The sequence below is a fragment of the Nicotiana tabacum genome, chromosome 15 (genome assembly GCF_000715075.1).
Source record: "Nicotiana tabacum cultivar K326 chromosome 15, ASM71507v2, whole genome shotgun sequence".
NCBI classification, from domain to species: Eukaryota; Viridiplantae; Streptophyta; class Magnoliopsida; order Solanales; family Solanaceae; genus Nicotiana; species Nicotiana tabacum.
Window position 1 is genome coordinate 42,955,201 of NC_134094.1, and position 8,425 is coordinate 42,963,625.

At 42.1% G+C, this 8,425-nt stretch overlaps 1 long non-coding RNA gene across 2 annotated transcripts in view; it reads right to left on the bottom strand.

Moving 5' to 3' along the window:
- Window positions 1–8,224, bottom strand: part of LOC107797266 (uncharacterized) — a 28,485-nt gene extending 20,261 nt beyond the window's left edge. The window contains exons 1-2 of one of the 2 annotated variants that reach the window (XR_012699243.1): window positions 8,050–8,224; window positions 7,847–7,903 (exon numbers count right to left, since the gene is read on the bottom strand). This is a non-coding gene — a long non-coding RNA (uncharacterized LOC107797266). The remainder of the gene's footprint in view (window positions 1–7,846; window positions 7,904–8,049) is intronic. The other variant, XR_012699242.1, reaches the window with a different exon arrangement.
- Window positions 8,225–8,425: the final 201 nt, after the last annotated feature.

Genomic DNA, 8,425 nt, shown 5'->3' on the forward strand with positions numbered 1-8,425 from the left:
TTCAGGGCTCATCAGCACCGGGTTCTTCTAGTGGGTATTCTGGTGCTCGGGTCTTCTTTCGTTCCCCACTGCCATTCATAGGGAGGGGTTGTTTCGAGTGTGGAGATATGGGTCACATCAAGAGGTTTTGTCCCCACCTTACGGGAGGTCCAGCTCAGCAGAGGAGTCAGTCTATGACTTCAGCACCCGTTACTTCACCACCCGCTCAGGCAACTCAGGGTAGGGCTTAGTAAGCTAGAGGTCGCCTTAGAGGGAAGGCCGATCAGGTGGCGGTCAGGCCCGATTCTATGTTATTCCTGCCAGACCAGATGTTGTTGCTTCAGATGCAGTGATCACATGTATTGTCTCAATTTCCCTCAGGGATGTCTTTGTATTATTTGACCCTGGTTCCACTTATTCATATGTATCATCGTATTTTGCTCATCATTTGTATATCCCCCGTGAGTCCTTAGTTTCATCTGTTCATGTCTCTATGCCCGTGGGCGATACTATTGTTGTGGATCATGTGTATCGGTCATGTGTGATGACTATTGGGGGATTGGAGACCAGAGTTGATCTTTTCCTGCTTAGTATGGTGGAATTTGACGTGATTTTGGGTATGGATTGGTTGTCTCCCGGTCATGTGGTTCTAGATTGTCATGCTAAGACTGTGACGTTGGCGATGCCAGGATTGCCAAAGATTGAGTGGAGAGGTTCTCTAGACTATGTTCCCAGCAGAGTGATTTCATATTTGAAGGCTCAGCGGGTGGTTGGGAAAGGTTGTTTATCTTATCTGGCCTTTGTGAGGATTGTTAGTGTTTATGCTCCCACTATTGATTTTGTTCCGGTGGTGTGGGAGTTTTCGGATGTGTTTCCTACAGATCTGTTAGGTATGCCGCCCGACAGGGACATTGACTTCGGTATTGACTTGGTGCCGGGCACTCAGCCCATTTCTATCTCACCGTATCGTATGGCAACAACTGAGTTGAAAGAATTGAAGGAGCAGCTTCAGGAACTCCTTGATAAGGGGTTTATTAGGCCTAGTGCGTCGCCTTGGGGTGCACCAGTTCTGTTTGTGAAGAAGAAGGATGGCACTATAAGGATGTGCATTGATTATAGGCAGTTGAACAAAGTTATAATCATGAACAAGTATCCTTTGCTGCGTATTGATGATCTGTTTGACCAGCTTCAGGGTGCGAGGGTGTTCTCCAAGATTGATTTGAGGTCTGGGTATCACAAGTTGAAGATTCGGGACTTGAATATTCTAAAGACAACATTCAACACTTGTTATGGTCATTATGAGTTCCTTGTGATGTCTTTTGGGCTGACAAATGCCCCAGCAGCGTTCATGCATCTGATGAACAGTGTATTTCAGCCTTATCTCGACTCATTTTTCATAGTGTTCATTGATGATATCCTGTTGTACTCTCGTAGCCAGGAGGAGCATGCCTAGCATTTGAGGTTTGTGTTGCAACGGTTGACGGAGGTGAAGCTTTATGCCAAGTTCTCCAAGTTTGAGTTTTGGCTCAGTTCAGTGGCATTCTTGGGGCACGTGGTGTCCAGTGAGGGTGTTCAGGTGGATCCGAAGAAGATAGAGGCGGTTCAGAGTTGGCCCAGACCGTCCTCAGCTACAGAGATTCGGAGCTTTCTTGGCTTGGCCGGTTATTATCATCGCTTCGTAGAAGGCTTCTCGACTATTGCATCGCCCTTGACCAAATTGACCCAAAAGGTGCTCCTTTCAGGTGGTCGGATGAGGGTGAGGAGAGCTTTCAGAAGCTCAAGACTGGCTTGACCGCAGCTCCAGTTCTACTTTTGCCTTCAGCTTTAGGCTCTTATACAGTATATTATGATGCTTCTTGGATCGGTATTGGGTGTGTATTGATGCAGGAGGGTAGAGTGATTGCTTATGTTTTGCGCCGTTGAAGCCTCATGAGAAGAACTACCATGTTCATGATTTGAAGTTAGCTGCCATCATTCATGTATTGAAGATTTGGAGGCATTATATCTACGGTGTGTCTTGTGAGATGTTTACGGATCATCGGAACCTCCATAACTTGTTCAAACAGAAGGATCTAAATTTGAGGAAGCGGAGATGGTTAGAGCTGCTAAAGGACTATGATATCACCATTCTGTATCATCCTGGGAAGGCCAATGTGGTGGCTGATGCCTTGAGTAGAAAGGCGGTGAGTATGGGTAGTCTTGCATTCATTCCCATGGGAGAGAGACCTCTTGCAGTTGAAGTTCAGGCTTTGGCCAACCATTTCGTGAGATTGGATAATTCAAAGCCCAGTCGGGTTCTAGCTTGTGTAGTTTCTCGGTCTTCCTTATATGATCGCATCAGAGAGCGTCAGTATAATGATCCCCATTTGCTTGCCCTTAAGGACACGGTTCATCACGGTGATGCCAGAGATGTGACCATTGGGGATGATGGGGTATTGAGGATGCAAGGTCAAATTTGTGTGCCCAATGTGGATGGGCTACATGATTTGATTCTTGAGGAGACCCACAGTTCGCGATATTCCATTCATCTAGGTGCCGCGAAGATATATCAGGACTTGAGGCAGCATTATTGGTAGAGGAGAATGAAGAAGGATATAGTGGGGTTTGTAGCTCGGTGCCTTAACTATCAGCAGGTGAAGTATGAGCATCAGAGACCGGGTGGATTGCTTCAGAGGTTAGAGATTCCAGAGTGGAAGTGGGAATGGATCACCATGGATTTCGTAGTTGGGCTCCCACAGACTTCGAGGAAGTTCGATGTTATTTGAGTGATTGTGGATTGGCTGACCAAGTCTGCGAACTTCGTTCTAGTTGGTACTACCTATTCTTCGGAGTGGTTGGCTGAGATTTACATCCGAGAGATTGTCCGCCTTCACGGTGTGCCAGTGTCCATCATTTCAGATCAAGGCAAGCAGTTTACATCACAGTTCTGGAGAGCAGTACAACGAGAGTTAGGCACCCAAGTTGAGCTGAGCACAACATTTCACCCCAGACGGATGGACAGTCCAAGCGCACTATTCAGATATTCAAGGACATGCTACGCACTTGTGTCATTGATTTTGGGGGTTCTTGGGATCAGTTTCTGCCACTCGCGGAGTTTGCCTACAACAACAGCTACCAGTCAAGCATTCAAATGGCTCTGTATGAGGCTTTGTATGGGAGACAGTGTAGATCTCTGGTGGGTTGGTTCGAGCCGGGGAAGGCTAGGCTATTAGGTACTGACTTGGTTCAAGATGAATTAGACAAGGTTAAATTAATTCAGGAGTGTCTTCGCACGACGCAATCCAGACAGAAGAGTTATGCCGATAGAAAGGTCAGTGATATTGCTTACATGGTTGGGGTGAAGGTCCTTCTGAAGGTTTCACCCATGAAGGGTGTGGTGTTATGAGGTTTGGAAAGAAGGGGAAGTTGATCCCTCGGTACATTGGGTCGTTTGAGGTGCTTCGGATGAATGGGGATGTGGCTTACGAGCTTGCCTTGCCACCTAGTTTGTCGGGTGTGCATCCAGTATTTCATGTTTCTATGCTCCGAAAGTATGTTGGCGATCCGTCTCATGTTTTGGATTTCAGAACTGTTCAATTGGATGGTGGTTTGACTTACGATGTGGAGCCGGTAGCCATTTTAGATCGGCAGGTTCAAAAGTTTAGGTCACGGGATATAGCTTCAGTGAAGGTGCAATGAAGAGGTCAGACCGTGGAGGAGGCTATTTGGGAGACCGAGCGGGAGATACGGAGCAGATATCCATGACTAATTGACACTCCAGGTATGTTTCTAGACCCGTTCGAGGACGAACGCTTGTTTAAGAGGGGGAGGATGTAACGACCCGGCCGGTCGTTTCGAGAGTTGTAGCCACGTTCCCCCATTTACTACTCCTTTTGTGCTTTATAGCTGTTATATGACTTATCAAGTTATTTGGTTCGGGCCACGAGAGATTTCGAAATGAATTGAGACACTTAGTCTCAAAATGGAAAGCTTAAGTTGGAAAAGTTGATCGGATATTGACTTATGTGTAAATCACTCCGAATTTTCATTTTGATGGTTTTGTTAACATCTTTAGGTGATTTTGAACTTAGGAGCGTGTTCGGATTGTGATTTGGAGGTCTGTAGTTGAATTAGGCTTGAAATGTTGAAAGTTGAATTTTTGGGAAGTTTGATCGGGAATGGACTTTTTTATATCGGGGTCGGATTCCAATTCCGGAAGATAGAATAGGTCTGTGGTATCATTTTTGACTTGTGTGAAAAATTTGGGGTCAATCGGATGTGACTTGATAGGTTTCGGCATCATTTGTAAAAATTGGGAGTTTAAAGTTCATTAGGCATGAATCTATGTGTGATTCGTGTTTTTGATGTTGTTCGAGGTGGTTTGAAGGCTCGACTAAGTTCGTATGATGTTTTGGGACTTGATGGTATGTTTGGTTGAGGTCCCGGGGGACCCCGGGTGAGTGTCGGATGGTTAGCGGATCATTTTTGGACTTGGCTTTTGGCTGAAGACTGCTGGTGTTTGCTATTATTGGTTTCCTCTTGTGCGTTTGAGAGGAAGGCTTCGCGTTCGCGAAGTGTATCTGGAGGCTGATGAGGATTTGCTCTTCGCGTTCGCGAAGGTTTGGGCACTGTGTGCATGGCGAATGCGAGAAGGGTCATGCATTCTCGAAGAAGAGATGAGGCAGTTGGGACCCCATGCATTTGTTCTAGGCGTTCGCGGAAGGGTGGTCACGTTCACGAAGTGAGGGGTCAGCGAAGCATCGTGTTCGAGAGTGGTTGAACGCGTTCGCGAAGTAGGTTTTGGGAAGCAGACGAAATTGTGCTACGCGAACGCGAGGCGAAGGTCGCGTTCGCGATGAAGGTGTAACTGGGCAGATTATAAGTTTCAAAAACGAGGGTTTCGAGTTCATATCACAAAATAAATTTTGGAGCTCGGTAGAAGGCAATTTTTGGAGGGATTTTCATGTGGATGTTTGGGGTAAGTGATTCCTATCTAGTTTTGATTAATTTCCATGATTATGCCTTTGATTCTACCATTAAATTTGTTATTTGGGGTGAAAAATTTAGGAAAATAAAGAAGAGTTGTTGGGCTATATTTTTAAGGTTTTGAATGGGATTTTGTTATTGGATTTGAGTAAATTTGATATGGTTAGACTCGGGGTTGAATGGGCTTTCGGGTTTGGTGAATTTTGTTGGATTCCGAGACGTGGGTCTAGGGACCGGTTTTCAGCCGATTTTGGATTTTTTGAGTTATAACTTTGTAATTTCTTATAGAATTGATTCCTTTAGCCCGTATTGATTGTATCTTACTGTTATGGCTAGATTCGAGGCATTTGGAGGCCGATTTGCTAGACAAAGGCGTATTGGAGTAGAGTTTTGCTCGGATTGAGGTGAGTAACACTTCTAAACTTGGCTCTAAGCGTTCGAAACCCCGAAATATGTGTTATATGATTGGTGTTAAGGTGACACACGTGCCAAGTGACGGGCGTGCACCGTGAGAATTATGGCCTGGTTGATTCCATGGCACTGTATAGTGGACTTATCTTGTTGATGTCCGTGTTTTCATCATGTGATAAAGTAACTAAGTTGTTAAACATGCTAGAGATCATGTCTAGGCTATATGACGGTACTGTTAAAACCTATAGTGGTCGTTTCTTGCTGTTATCTTACTGATTTCATTGATATTTTGTACTCAGTCATATTCATTCATTTCACATCATATCTCAGTCTTTGTTGTTATTTATTGATGCATCATATCATTATTTTCGGGCTAGTTTCATTGACATGGCGAGCCTGTGAGAGAGACTAGAGAGATTGATAACTGACTGAGGCCGAGGGCCTGACTATGAGTGACATTTATGGGATCGGGCTACACGTCGCAGCGGTTATACTGATTTATGATAGCTCTTGGGCTGAAGGAGCCCCTCCAGAGTCTGCACACACCCCCAGTGAGCGCGGTTGATTATATTGAGGGATGAATCTTCCCTGGACATGGATCCTGTCGAAGCATTATATACCTGGGGATGGATCTTCCTCACGGGCCGAATTGGCCCTACTCGGTACTGGGTGACTGATGGTTAGTCGATGTATATATTCCGGGATGGATCTTCCTGGGCCGGATTGGCGATATACAGTACTGAGTGATTGAGCAGTTGAGAGTGTGAGCACATGAGGTTGTCAACATGGTGCATCACATATAGAATGTGCATTGGCATGTAGAAGTAGAGAAGTTATATTCTTCTTATCATTCAGATTTGATCTATTTTACTGTTTGAATTTATCTGTTGAACTTGAAAGCATGCCTACGTTTTGCATTGTTATTTCTATATTGAACCGTGCCGGTTGAGTTCGTCACTACTTTCAGTCCAAAGTTTGGATTTGTTACTTAATGAGTTGGTTGTACTCACGCTACACAATGTACCTCGTGTGCACATCCAGGTGCTTCCGGTCACGACGGCTGCTGAGTGTGGAGTCGAGATCTCGGGAGACTATCGAGGTAGTGCATGACATTCGCAGACCTTGACTCTCCTTCGTTATCTTTATTTGTATTTCAGTTTTTACTCTTTAGACACTATATTAGACTATCTTCCGTTGTAGATGCTCATGTACTCGGTGACATCCCGATTTTGGGAGAGATTATATTGGGTTGCGTATTTATTTCTGTTTTCAAAGGTTTTCCTTAAATATTAACCGCTTCCGTATTTTTTTCAAAACTTTTGGTTATGTTGGAATAGTTGAGTAATTGGCTTGCCTAATTCCACGATAGGCACCATTACGACGATTGGTTTTGGGTTGTGACAGCTAAATACAATATCTTGACAAATTATCATCACCATGGAAGAGGGCAATGAAGATGAAGACTAACATGCCAAAAAATATACAAGAATGAAAAATCTGTATATAATTCATAATTAAACAAGGAGAAAGAGAAAGAAATTAATTTTTTAACTATTGACTTTTCATCTAGGCTTCTAGTATATTAGAGAGAACTATTATCCTTTACGTTTTTTACTATTACTTCAAGTCTCTTAACTATGATGATGATTACGGAATAAGAAGAAACATCTAATGCTTAAAAAATTATCACCAAATGAAAATCTACTTGAGATTTGCAAGAGAAAAATAAACTTCAAAGCAGTAGAATAACTAAACACTAGAATTACAAATGACACAATGTACACTGGATATCTAAACAAAACCCAATTACCTATAACTTTTGGGATTATTTTCCCAAGAGGCATATGAAGGATCATGCATGAGGAATATAAGGAGGAATATAGGAAGGATATGACGGTGAATTAAGGTTATTGTTACGTGATTTTCCTAGATTAACTCAAGTCAGTCCTCCATTTGTGTATATAATTTTCATAACAATTGTGTGTACAATTTTACATCTTTCACTTTGTTTGGTGAAAATAGTCAGGATACGAGGCATTAAGCTATAAATACACCCTCCTACTCAAATTACTTTATTTGGTGAATGGAATATGAAGCGAAACTTATTTGTTAAATGTTGGGTGGTTGATATATTCATTTAGAAATTGAAAAAAAAATTATAATTTGAAGGGACATACATATATTTCAGATTTGGTATATAAAAATTTAAGTAAAACATACATAAAATCCATACTTGAAAAACTTCTAATTGCAATTGTTCTGATTTTGGAGTTCCAATGCCGCATTTTCAATTAACTATCGCAAATTCGAGTGAGATTATTTTGATGAAATGCATTATAAAATTAATTTCCTTTATCTTTTTTCATTCCTTATTTCGGTGAAGTCTTTATCTTCAAAAGTTAATTGACTAACTACCAACTAGAAATAGAATCAATAAACTATGAGGAGAGGGGTCAAAACAGGTATAAGAAAAAATTCAAAGAAGAAGTACCTTAAATGAAAAGGGGGCAAATTCTGCTTTCATCTATCAGATAGAAATTCGGTTCACCTGTTAAAAAAAATTTGAGAATTTATGTTCCACTATTTGAAACTTTTCATTTGAAATACTTCAGTTTGTATGTAGATGGACTCCTAAATAACTTCAATTAGTGTAGAAATATTGAGTGAAAGAGATGGAGATAGATAGAGGAATACCTGAGACTTGGTAATCCCAAAGAGATTGAAGATAGAGACCGGCGATTGAAGGCCGAAGAACCTATGATTGAAGGGGAAAAACCTAAGGCTTGCTTCGGCGATATGGATTTGGAGGCTGAGGGCTTTCTTTTGCGGGTTTACACTAAAGCGTGGGTTTTTCGAAAAAGAAGAAAAACTTGAAAAAATAAATAAATGTTATAAAATAAAGACAGTAAAGTAAAGACAATTATAGAGAGAAAGTGATATATTATTCAAACTTCAAACTTATGTACATAATGAACTGAATTCTCCTCTATTTATAGAAAAAAGGAAGCTGCTACTGCAAGCTACTGTGTAAGCTGCTTGTACGTTACTGCTGCAAGCTGCTGGGTAAGCT